Raw genomic sequence first — 13,510 nt, forward strand, 5'->3', positions numbered from 1 at the left:
AAAATTTGGAATTTATGTAATAGCTCATAAAATCTACAACTCCAGTCATCCCAACAACATGTCATGTGAGGCAGTTGATTTGGCTCTCAAGGTGGTGAAGAACAACATGTCCTTTGACCTTGCCAAGCTAATATTGAATCAATTCAACAAGAACATGGAGAGCATCAAGACTTTGAAGAATAACTCATGTAAGTTTGGTTCAACCTTGACTTGTCTATTCTTCTTTGTGCAAAAGTTTTTCCCTTCAAAAGGTTCTGTCATATGGAGAAAAGATGTACTAGTACTATATCAAATTAATGAATATATAGCAAAAATGGGTGAGAATTTTGTCAGTATCATGGACCATTACTTTGATTCATTCAAGGAAAAGATGAATAGTAGATTCAGAATTCCTAAGAAACTTGTAGAAGATTACAAGGATGATGTTTGTTTCATGGTAGACTATGACAAAGTGTTCATTCAAGCATTTAAACCTAGAGTAATGTGGGTTAAGCCTCTGAGCTATGAGGTTAACATTTATAACACTAAGGATATCATCGAAGCATTATTGAATGAACATGTGGATCCCAAGGCCACATATTTTGGTACTTTTGATGAAGCCAAAGCAAGAATATAACTTGAAATTAAGCTTCCTCAAGCAATCATCAAAGGAAAGAAGAGAATAGAAAAACTAAGGCAAGCAAGTTCTACTCTCCTATTGATAGAAGGAAAAGGAGATGATTTTGAAGAAGATGATGCAGAAGATGAGGCAGAAGAAACAAAATCTAAAGAAGAAGAGTTAATCAGGAAGAAGGGTAAGGTTATTGTAACCAAACCTACAAAGTCATCTACTGCAATATTCAGAAGAAGAGATCCAGATCTAGAAAGAAATTGAAATTAGGTGAGGAAGATGCAAAGGATATTATTTTCAAGAGACCTCCACCTACATTTTAGGAAAAATTAAAAGAGATTGATGCAGGAGCTGGCATGGCAAACTTCAAATCTCTCAAATATGAGATCAGGAATGCAGATGAGAAGAAACAAGTTGAAGAAATGATAATGTCAAAACGAAGTAAATGGAAATACTCACCTAATCAACTTTTACAACAAGTTCCCAATGAGCTTATGGAAAGAACCAAGCCTAGTTGGAAAAATGTTAGGAAAACTGCAAAAGATATATTTGAACAGACTCTGAGGCAACTTATGCCAAGCCTTGGTGATAAAGAGGTGAAAGATTCCTTGAAGAAAAATGAAGAGAAACTCACTCTAAAATTCAACACTTGCATGGTATTGGTTAATGAAATTAAACACGTGGTGAAGATAGCTACAACTACATGGAAGAATATCTACAAACTTCACCAACAAAGTGATTTTGTTGTTCATGTTAGTGACATAGATGATGAAGATGACAAAGACGAAGACGAAAATGATGATGAAGAAGATATAGAAGCATATGATGAATCAGGATGATGAGGAACAAGAACATGAAGCTACTGAGGAGAATCTCCTTGATATTCAGATTATTGAGGAGACTAACTTAGAGAAAATTGCTATAGTAGTTATGGCCTCATTTCCTCACTCTTTGAGCAAAGATTTAATTTTAGTAAGATCAGAGAAAGCTTCTGTCAAGTTGGTTGTGGCAACCACTGCAACACCATGCACCCATACAATCTTTGCACCTATTTAGCTGAGTACTATATTGACTGAAGTGATCAACACTTCATCTACTGAGAAACCAGTGCTTCCTCCATCATCAGATTTGGCTACACATCAACTAGGTATTTCTACTATCAGTGCAATATTCACTTTTTTTGTTATTCCTTCTATTTCTAATGTTGTTACTATTTCTATTATGCAAATAGTTAGTAAAAATAAAGTTGAGAGCAAGCCTCAACCGAATACTAAAGTTTCAAGCAAAGATAAAGGTAAAGAAGAAGACATTGATCTTGATGAGGATATAGTTATCCCAAATTGGGATATCTCTACTGTGAATCCTGATCAAATGAACATCATAGGGGAACTATTGTAGAAGAAAGCTAAGCAACATAAGCTTAGAGAAGAGAAAAGCAAAGAAAATCAAGTGCTATAAGATGTAAAGAACATACTTGTAGATGCACTAGGTATCGAGGTTGATAGTACTTAACCTATTTTGGTTCAGTTAGTAAAAGTTGTTCAAAAATTCAATGAAGATCTGAATGGGCAAGAAAAGTTGTTACAAAGAGCAGAGAGGAAATTTGACTATTGGAACATGTAGCTTAGAAAATTGCTATACATCAAGTAGAATTGTCTACTATTCTCAGTTCATTGGAAACCTCTACAAATAATGTAACTTCATTATTCAGCAAGTTATGTGATACATCTATCTTCACTCAGGAAATCAAAGATTAACTATCTAAGATAGATGAAGACTTGAAGGCAAGTGCCCACCAATTGTCACATGACTCAAGCTACAGTTCTACTCACTACTCAAAGATCAAATTCCTAACTAATATGTAAGTAGAATTACTAAGGGAAGAAGCCAGGATCAGGGCCACACTTGTAGAGATTCAAGGCATGATTCTCTTGAACATGGATGCATTGCATAAACACATTACACGTGCCAAAACTCTCATCCATGATAATAACTTCTCCATAGGTGATCACATGATGGAGTTATCAATAGAAGTATAGATTGCATTGCATACAAGCAAGGTGTTACAAGAAAATTGGGACAAGACAATGACATTGATTTTGAAGGTACATTATGACTTCTTGTCACATTTTGGCATTACCATGTAGCATACACCTTTAGCGTTTATGTTTAAAGGGGGAGAAGATGTAATATAAGATGTGGTAAATAAAGGGGGAGAAGATGTGATATAAAAGGGGAGAAGATAAAGATATGAGATATATGTATATAGTGAGTAAAGTATGAAACATCTCTTACAAAAGCAATTTTGAAAAATCTCATAAACAAGGTATGTTACTAAGTTAAAGACACAGGATGAAGACTAAAGATTGTTTTGAACTTAAAATTTTGAGAATTTAGTTTTTAAGTGATAAGTGTTTTTGTCACTAATGCCAAAGGGGGAGACTGTTGACATTATGGTCAAGTTTTTTTATTAGTGACTCACACTTAGTCAAAATGGTTTGCAACTACCAAGCTTATCTTGTAGATTATAGCGGTAACTAAGTAATTCAAGTTCTACTGAGTTCTACAGTTGCTACCAAGTTCCATAATCAGTATTGAGTTTGCACCGAGCAGTATCTACTGTGTTGTTGAATATCAGTGCAAACCGAGCATCATAGTGATTACTAAGTTGCATAGTGCAAACCATGGTCTCCAATGTTTATCGAGTTTGCAACATCAGTGATGTGAATCAAGTGTTGATTGAGCCAAGAAGCGTCAACTAAGTGATTCAGTTTATATGTCAAGTTTTGCTATATTCACTGAGTCACCAACACTAGTACATTTTGGCAAATATGTGACTATGTGACTAAAAAGTTTAGTCACACCACTAAAAATCTTAATCACATGACTAAAACTAATCATAATCCACTATTTCTTTATAATTTACATCTATAGGTGACTAAATAAGTGACTAATTTGGTCACTAGGTAAAATCACAAGATCAATCAAATAAAAATGACAAAATACACTACCAAATAAATTACTAAATATGTGTTTGGATAATTAGTCAGTAATAATTAGTTATTCACATTTCTTCTCTTCACTTTCTCTAAGATTTATTTATTAATGGATTAGGCTAGTTTAACTTTCCATTACTTATTCATGGCCCTTGGACCTTCTCATTCTCATACTAATTGTGGTTTCACTTTGCATCATCTAAGATACAAGACACTTTGCTAATTTTCTTGGGAGATTTTATTCAATATTTTGGGCTCTTTGATCAATATTGTGAATTTAATCTTCCTCTAAGAAATATATCAGTAATGGGTGGATTAATAATTTTTTTCTTAATTTAGTTCTCTTCTATTTATTTCACTCATTTGGATTCTTAGTTGTTTATTTCCAATATTCATAATCAAAAGAACTAAGAATTTATAGCTAATAGTTTAAAATATAGTAAACACGCTACTACATAAGGGGGTAATTTAAGACATGTTTTAAAGACAAAATAAATATTTTGTCTTAAAAACATAATTTACTATTTTAAATATTTTAAATTTATAATAAAAAATATTTTAGTTATATTACATTAAAAGTTAAGGACATTAAAAACTTAATTTACTATTTTAAATTTATAATAAAAATTATTTTAGTTATATTAAATTAAAAGTTAAAGACAAAAAGAGGAAAGCGAAAAATAAATGTTTTTGGTAAGACTTCAGTGAAAAAACTTCACGCTGGAAAGGGGCTACATAATATTATTTTGAGAGTTTTATTCATAATACTATTTCGACTCTTTCCTTTCATGTAGATCCCCTCTTTTCAACAAGAGGCGCAAGCGCCAAAGTTCCTGCCGAATTTGATGATTTCAAGATATTAAATGTGTCGCAGTCTAGAGATCTATGAAGTTGAGTTTGTGAGATATGAAATGTTTGTTTAGAAGTTTTATAATTTCTAAGAATATATTTATGATTGTTCAATTTGCATTGTGCAGAAAAATAATAACCATAAAATAAGGTTGAATTAAAAATAAACATGAATATTATACTTTCAATTGCTTACTTCAAAAGATATGTATAAGTTTTGCTTAATTAAATGTTCTAAAGAGCAAAAGTAGTAAAAATAGCAACAAAATTGAAAATAACAGGAAAGTTTTAGAAATTTGAAGATTTTTTTAATTACTAAAATCACACTTATGCACACGAGTAGATTTTTTTGTACATGCAATTTAATGTAATGTTTTCAAATCTTCAGAATCTTGGAAGCTGCGAGAATTTGAGAACTTTGTTATAGTAGAGTTATTGCATGATGTGGACATAATAAAGTTTTTCAAACTTCGTAGTTTTTTTTAGTAATGTAAATATAAAATACATGCATGAGAATTTTTTGAAAACCAATTTAATAAATAAATAAAGCATAATTTCTATTTCAATTGACTAATTACTAATTTACCAATTACTTTGACATTTAATTGACCTTATAAAATAGCGTGAGAAGCACTCAAATGGGTATCTAAGAAGGGATAAAAAACAAAGGTATTAAATTTACTTCCTGACTAATGCATAAAAATAAATAAACATAAATTAATGTAAAAATAATATTTATGCTTTAAAAAAACGAAATACACTTATAAAAATATCAATATAATAAAAATTATATATGTTAGATAAATGTATAATCTAATAAAATTATATTAAAAAAAAAAAAAATCTATTAAAAGCATTCGTTTAGATATGTAAAAATAAAAATAATTAAATTCTAATTTAAATTATATATAAATTAAAATAAAAATAAAAATGAAATTAAAGAATATAAAAAATAATTTTCAAAATTTGACAATTTAAAAGAGTTAAAATGTTATATTTGATTAAAATATCTATATTTGAATAATATTTTACAAATGAAAAAAATAAACATCAATTAAAACTATTATCTTCTTTTAAAAAGTTTATCCACTTGTCACAAATGTGGTGGAAAAGATAAGATTGAAATTAATGCATTCATTAATAGAGATAAAGTTGCAATTAATGCTTGCATTAATAGAGGTGTTCAAAAAATAGTTGTATTTTTGTTGAAGGAAAATGAATTTTTTCATTGCTTTTTTCATTATGAGCCAATAAGATTTCAGTTTAATAGTATTTTGTTTTTTCATTAAATAAGATGAAAATATGAACTTTATAATAAATTTTGAACTCAGAATAATTCTGAAATCTCATTGGACAAATTAATTGGTTTTAGAAATTGAAGAGATCCATAAGTATTCCTGCCTACGGCAGGAACTAATAAATGATACTCTTTTGAAGGGACACGAGCAGATTCTTTCCTACATCGACTCTTATTCGATGCATTTTTCTTTGTTTCTTCTGAGGGTTGAGAGGGATGGACTTAACTGAATGGTAACAATCTCTCAAGATTAATTTGTGTTGCCGTACAATTTGATCATCATTTTCCAGCTTCTAACAGGTATTCTTATTTTATTTGCCCCAGATTAATTTTAAAGAAGTTTTATTCATATGCTCTAAATTAAATACAAGGGCTCTGTAAGAGGAGTCCCTACCTTCTACCTTGATGTTTTAGTGTATGTCCTATGCTTGTATTTTATCATTTTTTGGATGTCCAACTCCAATTTAATGGTTGTTGGCTTGAACTGATTGAAACATTAGACATTGAAACAAGTCCTCTTTAAAAATAGAGTGAGAAAACATATTGAAGAAGGTTAATAATGAATGGTTTAAATTGTTGAAACTTTATCAAAATCCGTATGTTAAAAATCAACAGAGGAAAGGAATATACAGTCACAGAATAAACCAGAACATTGCATATCCTTCCCCTTAATGTTAATATAGCATAAACTGAAACTTTCAAAGTCTGATTTGCCAAGTAAAGGAGTTGCACAATCAATTTTAAATTGTTACAAGTAATATTATAGCTATCATCCCAAAAATTTACAACATCTTTAAAGAAGCTCGTTTAATAAAATTTTAAAACACATCTATTACAGTAGAAGGGAAAAGTTGTATTCTAAACCTATTGTTAATACTTGTGCTGAATATTGAGATTGGTGTCACCAAATATACATATTTACATTGTATGGACAAGTTGAAAGTTCAGTTTGTAGTTTACATGTTGAAAAGATAAAATTGATTGCTCATATAAATACTAGTGGATCATAATATTCAAATTTTTGTAATGAAGCAAACATGTTTACATTTTTTGTACAAGTTCAAAATGCAATTTCTAGTCACATCTTCAAAATGCAAAATCCATGAAGTATATAGTCCCATATCTTGCGCTGGTTGATGCTAGCACCTGCAAAGGGGAGCTAGTGTGAGAAGGATCATAGAGCATAAGATTTGGAGATTGTAAATGACATGGGAATTGTCGTTATGAGCTGAGAGTTACCAGATGCTTCACAAATTATCGTACGACTTGTTATTTTCCATGCCCTATAGTGAATATTTTTCCTGCTTCAGGAGAAGTGTATACCATTTTCACAATAGTTTAGTTGAAACAAAAGAAAAAACCATCCAGGCACCAAAAAAACAAATATTTCAAAGGGAGAACAATTTTTAAAACCAGAAAACCTTACCTTTGAATCATTAACACTCATAATGAAGTTACCAAACTTGCATCTACTCACTGATTCATTAAAAATGTTGTCCATCGACATATGTATTTATTTCATCATTATCTTTTCCCTCTCCATCTGCCAAGGCATTAAATTCACCTCAGTTGTATTCGATAAGATTTTTAATTTTTTCTAATTTCATTTATAAATGGAAAAAAGATCCAGGAAATTCGTGTCAACCAATTAAAAAAATCAAAACAAGTTAAGATTAATAATTATTGAATAATGAAACATCGAACCTTAGGATTTTTCAATTAATTTGAGTCAATTTTTTTGAAGTGGGAATCTGAATACATTAGTTCCCTACCTTATAATAAGGCAGGGACTAATAAATAATGAAATTTTGTTTATGTGTGCTAGAACAAGTATGAAAAAATGATATTTATGCATTTGCCTTAATTATTTGATGAAACCCCCTTTAATTTTTCCTAGTCCCCAATTTCATTATACCATTCAACGATGAAATATATTTTTATCGAAAATTGTGAAATCGAGTTGGTTCTAGATAATTTTGCTTTCTCTTAGGCATAATGCTATTATGAGCTACAACAAAATGTATGCTATATCTAGACAAAGTTATGAATAGAAGGGTAGATTTCTTATTTTAATGAGTTTTTAGAATATTGTTATGATTGTGATTGATGAAGGGGGGTATCATGTATTTTTTTTGATGAACAATACACATTTTTTCTATAGACAAAATGGAAAGATAATGTGTTCTTTGTGCCTGGCCTGCCCATGAATGAGATGAGAGATTGATGCCCACCCATGGTAGAAGTGACAAAGTCAATGTGTTGCAGAAGAGGCTAAAGTAAAAGGTCGTTACTAGCATAATACAGGTACTGTTTTACCATTTTGTGCAAAAAAAATTCTCAATACCACCAAGCCTTTTTGAATCGGTTCTTTTTGATCAAAGAAAATACCTCATTCCTACTACCACCTATGAATCCCCCCTTGCCCCAACATTAAAATAGTACCAACTAGAAAATTCAGAATTCACATTACCCATTTGTACAAGAAGGAGCTTTCCTTTCCTTTCCTTCCACAGATTTAATATATCCACCATCCATTACAAAAATAACAAAATAACAAAACTAGTATTGGTATGGTTATGTTATATGCTAAGAAGATCAGGAGGGGGCTGAGCTATAGGTAGGGTAGAGATTGGATTTGGGGTAGGAATAGAAGTGGGAGATCCTGTGGAATCCTTGGACTCCTTGATGTCTTTAGTTGGTGAAGTACCCTTCATAGCTTCATTAGAATTGGCATTGGTGGGCTTTATCTTTGGAGGCTCAAAGATAATTTTCACAACTTCTCTCATTATTGGTCTCTCCACACTCTACTCCTCAACACAAAGAATTGTCACATAAAACACATGCATCGCGTCATGCAATGGAACACTAGATAGCCTTGCATCTAAGAGCTTGGGAACTCCTTCAGTTGTAGAGTGTCATCTTTCTCACCCATTGAACAATGTCCACTCCATCACCAAATTTGTCAACATGCCTTCTTTCTATAACCAGCTCTTAGAGAACCACACCAAAGTTGTATACATCACTCTTCTCATCCACTTTCAATGTGTATGCATACTATGGATAAATCATGCATGAGTCAACAATTATAGACTGACTCTTTAAAAAGGCACATTGTACATAACTGATTGATACTTGATATATTAAAAGTATTGTACATGAATACTTCATGAACCCAATAGTTAAAAGTGGTGTGCATTGAATCCTAGTTCATAAATCCTATGAGTATTAAAGATCGTGAAAGAAAGACAAACACATTTGAAAAGAATTTGCGAGGAAGTGTCATGTGAAACACTAAAAAAAAGTTACCTAGTGCAATGTAGCCATAGAAGCCTACTATTGTAGACATGCATTCAAATGTTCTAGAGTCTTGCAAGAATTTGGGAAGCCCAAAATCAACAACACGGGCTTCCAAGTTGGAATCCAAAAGTATGTCGTTGGACTTGACATCTCTAGGAGCAATAAGTGGAGAGAAATCATGGGGAAGGTAGCATAACCCCTTGGTAGGCTCAAGTGCAATCTTGTGCCTTGTATCCCAATGCAAATGACCACCTTTTTTACCATGCAAGAGCTCCCCAAGACTCCCATTTTGGATTTATTCATATACCAGCAGATTGGTTTCTTGGTTAGAGTAGTAGCCAAGAAGTCTCATTGTATGTCGATGGCAGATTTTGCCCAATGTCTCAATCTCTGCTTTGAAGCCATGGTTGTACGAGGATATTCCTCTACCATTTCCAAGAAGCCTATTTACTATTACTTCCTCCACATTGGGCATGGGGCCATTGTATACTATTCTAGCTCCACCTTTTCCTATAATGTTGTCTTCCTTTAGGCATTCTAGAACATCTTCACAAGGAAAATCAAGCCTCTAGAATGCAGTTAGCTTCCACTACCTTGAAGTGTTGTCCTTCTTCAGAGCTCTTTCTTTAATGATGGAAGAAATTGCAAATACCATGGAACAAATAAGAAGACCTATGACTAAAAGTAGCTTAAAAGTTGAGGATAATAGACCTTTCACATGGGCTTGCGTTGGAGAAGATTTGTCATGACATGGACTCATATATGGTCCTCAGAGCTTGGCATTGCCAATAAAGGATGTTGCATTGAAGTAACTAAACTGTCCCATACTTGGAACTAGGCTAGAAAGATTATTGTAGAAGAAATCCATAGACATTAAGCTCAACATGTTTTCAATCTCTCTTGGAATACTTCCAACCAGATGATTTCTAGAGATGTTGAGATAATTGAGAATCTGTAGCTTGGTCATCTCTGGGGAGAATTGTCTTGTTAGCTCATTTCTACTCAAATCTATGAAGGCTAAAAGCTTACAAAGTCCAACCTCTCGAGGAATTACTCCTAAATATTTATTACTGTTGAAATCTATCTAAGAAAAATGTTTCAAACTGCCAATCTGGTGAACTCGTTGCTGTTCAGTAGGAGGGTTTGGAGGCCTAAGAAATTTCCTATTGAAGCATGAAGAGGGCCTGAAATCCTATAGTTGGATAAGGCTAACTTATCTAAGCCCATTGTGACTGTAGTTTTCTCTAAAATGTTGCCACTCATATAATTATCCTAAAATTCAATCAAATTACACTTGGGAAGGATCAACAAAACTTTAGGAATGGATCCATTGAGAAAATGATGACCCATACATTGTCTAGTAAGAGACATGCAACTTCCCAAATCCTTAGGAATGGGGCCAAAGAAGAAGTTATCAAGAAATATGTATAGAGATCTGGAGGAATGAAACCAATAAGTTTTGTAAAGGAAAGATACATTTGAAAAAACTTACCATTCCTTCTGAGATGTTGCAGAATCCCACCAGTGAAGTTGTTCTCCCACAGCTGCAAAACTTCAAGGCTGGGTAAGTCAACTATGAAGGAAGGAATGCCGCAATGAAACTTGTTCGTGAAGAGATTTAGAAGTATCAACTCCTTAAGCTTTGAGAAAGCTTGTGGGATTTCTCCTATCAACTCATTCTTAGAAAGATCCATGGATTTCAAGCTCATGATGGTCCCCACCTCTGAAGGAATAAACCTAGATAAGATGTTCACTGGCAAGAACAATGTATCAAGACGCTTTAGATTCCCAAGCTTGGGAAGAATGAGACCAAACAACCCACAATCTAACATATCTAGACAAAGAAGGTTACTTATGTCACCAATTTCAAGAGGAATTCCACCATCATTGGAATTGTAGTGGCCTACATAAAGCTCATGAAGCTTAGTGAGATTTGCAAGCTCTGGAGATATTTTCCCTTGAAGTTCATTTCTCGATACTACAAGGTACTTGAGATGTTCCCACTTACCATACTCGGTATATTTCCAGAGAAATAATTCCCTCCCAGGCGAAGATGCCTTAGTTTAGGAGACGTTGAAGAATCTTAGGCCTACAACATTGGTTATCTCTTAAGGGAATGGACCTGTGAAGGAATCAAAAGCAACAGTAAAATTGATTAGGCTATGGAAATGGCCTATTTGGGGCCTACACAAAATTATAAGAGTGGCAGTTTAAATGTGTAAAGATAATAAATAATTCAATCTTTTATTTATTAGAACATGATACATTTTCCATTTTTATCTTGACAAAACTTCCTCTAATAGTGCATAGTGCTATTGATGAATGAAGATAGGTGAATTCCTTATAGGTGTAGAACTTACTAGCACCTTAGAGGCCATACACATTTTCAAAGGAATGGATCCATTGAGAAATTTCTGATCCATACGTAATCTAGTAAGAGACATGCAATTGCCCAACTTCTTAGGAATGGGGCTAAATAAGAAGTTATCAAGTAGTATTTATAGAAATCTAGAGGAATGAAACCATTAAGTTTGTTAGAGGAAAGATACATTTGAAACAACTTACCATCCCTTTTGAGATGTTGCAAAATCCCACCACTGAAGTTGTTCTCCCACAGCTGCAAAACTTCAAGGTTGGGCAAGTCACCTATGAAGGAAGGAATGTCGAAATGAAGCTTATTCCAGAAGAGATTCAAAAGTGTCAATTCCTTAAGCTTTGAGAAAGCTTGTGGGATTTCTCCTGTCAACTCATTGTTAGAAAGATCTATGGATTTCAAGCTCATGATGGTCCCCACCTCTGGAGGAATAAGCCTAGATAAGATGTTCTCTTGCTAGAATAATGTATCAAGATGCTTCCGATTCCCAAGCTTGAGGGGAATGAGACTAGACAACCCACAATCTAACATATCTAGACGAAGAAGGTTACTTAAGTTACCAATTCAATGTTGAAATAAGTGACGAACCATGATAAATTTTTGAAACAAAATATCTTATACAATGGTTTTGAAACCTTGTAGACCTGGGAAGATGGTTAGCTCTGATACCAAGTCAATGTTTTATGTCAGAATCAAAGATAAGAGGGGAAAAAAAAACAAGGATAACACACAATAAGACAATGAATAATCTTGGGGAGACCTTCCAACTTGAGGGAGAATAACCCAACCATAAGAAAATATCAGTTCTATTTAATTAAAGAGAAGAATTTAGATTTACAATTCAGCCAAACACTAGGCCAAATTCTCCATCCCTCATGATAGAACCTCTCTAGATTAAATATGTAGACAATCAAAGAATATCAATCTGTTGTCATGCAAATTCCCTTGGAAGAATATATGAAATTGTCTTCACCCTTCATTGTCTTGCTATTACAAAGTGAAGACCTTTTATTGTCTTGACTCTTCATTTCCTTGCCATTACAAAGAAGATAATGATATATGTTGAATTGGATTCAATAATATGTACATTTATTTTGGATATAAGAGAGAAGATCTCACAGCTATAACATCAACAATCTTCCATCCAAAAGTTTCTATGATCTTGACAACATTGCATTGGCCTTAGCTAACACTGGGTTACCTTTGAATGCCCCAAGAGCATTTTTTTTGAAAAATACTTTCAGGGTGGGTGGGTGAGAGTTTTCACCTTTGTAAGCTTTTTTACCTTAAGAGCTACTTGTGTTTTGTCAATTTTGGAGTCTGCCCACAAAATCTTTCTTTGGTGGTTTAAATTACATATATTTATTGTGTCAAATATTATATTATTCATGTATGAATTTCAAAGACCAAATCTGCTACCATAATTTATAATTAATTGCTATGTTCTTTGTCTTTTTAGGTTGAGGTTCTTGTGATGGATATTGTAATAATAGAGGAAGAAATAAGCAGATGGAGAGCAACAGTTGGAAAAGTTGTTATGGAGGAGTTCCAAGAAGAGGTATGATTGCATTCTTATATTTGTTGGTTTGAGGATGCATCTGCATCCCTTGACTACAAGAGAGGTATCCATCTTTCAGGATATGTCTCTTGCATATACCCCTGTTCCTAACTCAAGCACCTATCTCTAAAGCTGTAATCTATCTTAGCTGATCCTGTAATGGTTGTGTTTGCACCATGAGGTCTCATTGGTGGAATGAAATTTATGAGAAGGTTACCCAACAAATGGGATTCCTGCATACCTCGACACTAGAAATAGAAAACTAATAAGTTAGGAAAAAAAACTTGTAGTTGTCACTAAGTTGACTATGTTACAATTGTAAGCCTTATCTTCTAATAATTCTTAAATGTTATTCTAATGCACTTTCTTTGAATATAAATTATTGAACTAAAACCTCTTTGAGCCATGAATTTTTCATTCCTATAAAGCATTTCTTTGAAAATAGACCATATACCAAGTAGAACTCTAGTAAGCTATCTTGAACCCTTGTAAAGCTGTAACTCCTGAGTTGAATTCCAAAGTTTGTTTG

The 13,510-nt window shown here is 32.9% G+C and overlaps 1 pseudogene; it reads right to left on the reverse strand.

Annotated features, from left to right (window-relative positions):
* Positions 1-8,331: 8,331 nt before the first annotated feature.
* LOC149541605 (uncharacterized) lies at positions 8,332-13,220 on the reverse strand (annotated as a pseudogene).
* Positions 13,221-13,510: the final 290 nt, after the last annotated feature.

The sequence above is a fragment of the Cupressus sempervirens genome, chromosome 8 (genome assembly GCF_028749045.1).
Source record: "Cupressus sempervirens isolate cs-2001-9-10 chromosome 8, ASM2874904v1, whole genome shotgun sequence".
Lineage (NCBI taxonomy): Eukaryota > Viridiplantae > Streptophyta > Pinopsida > Cupressales > Cupressaceae > Cupressus > Cupressus sempervirens.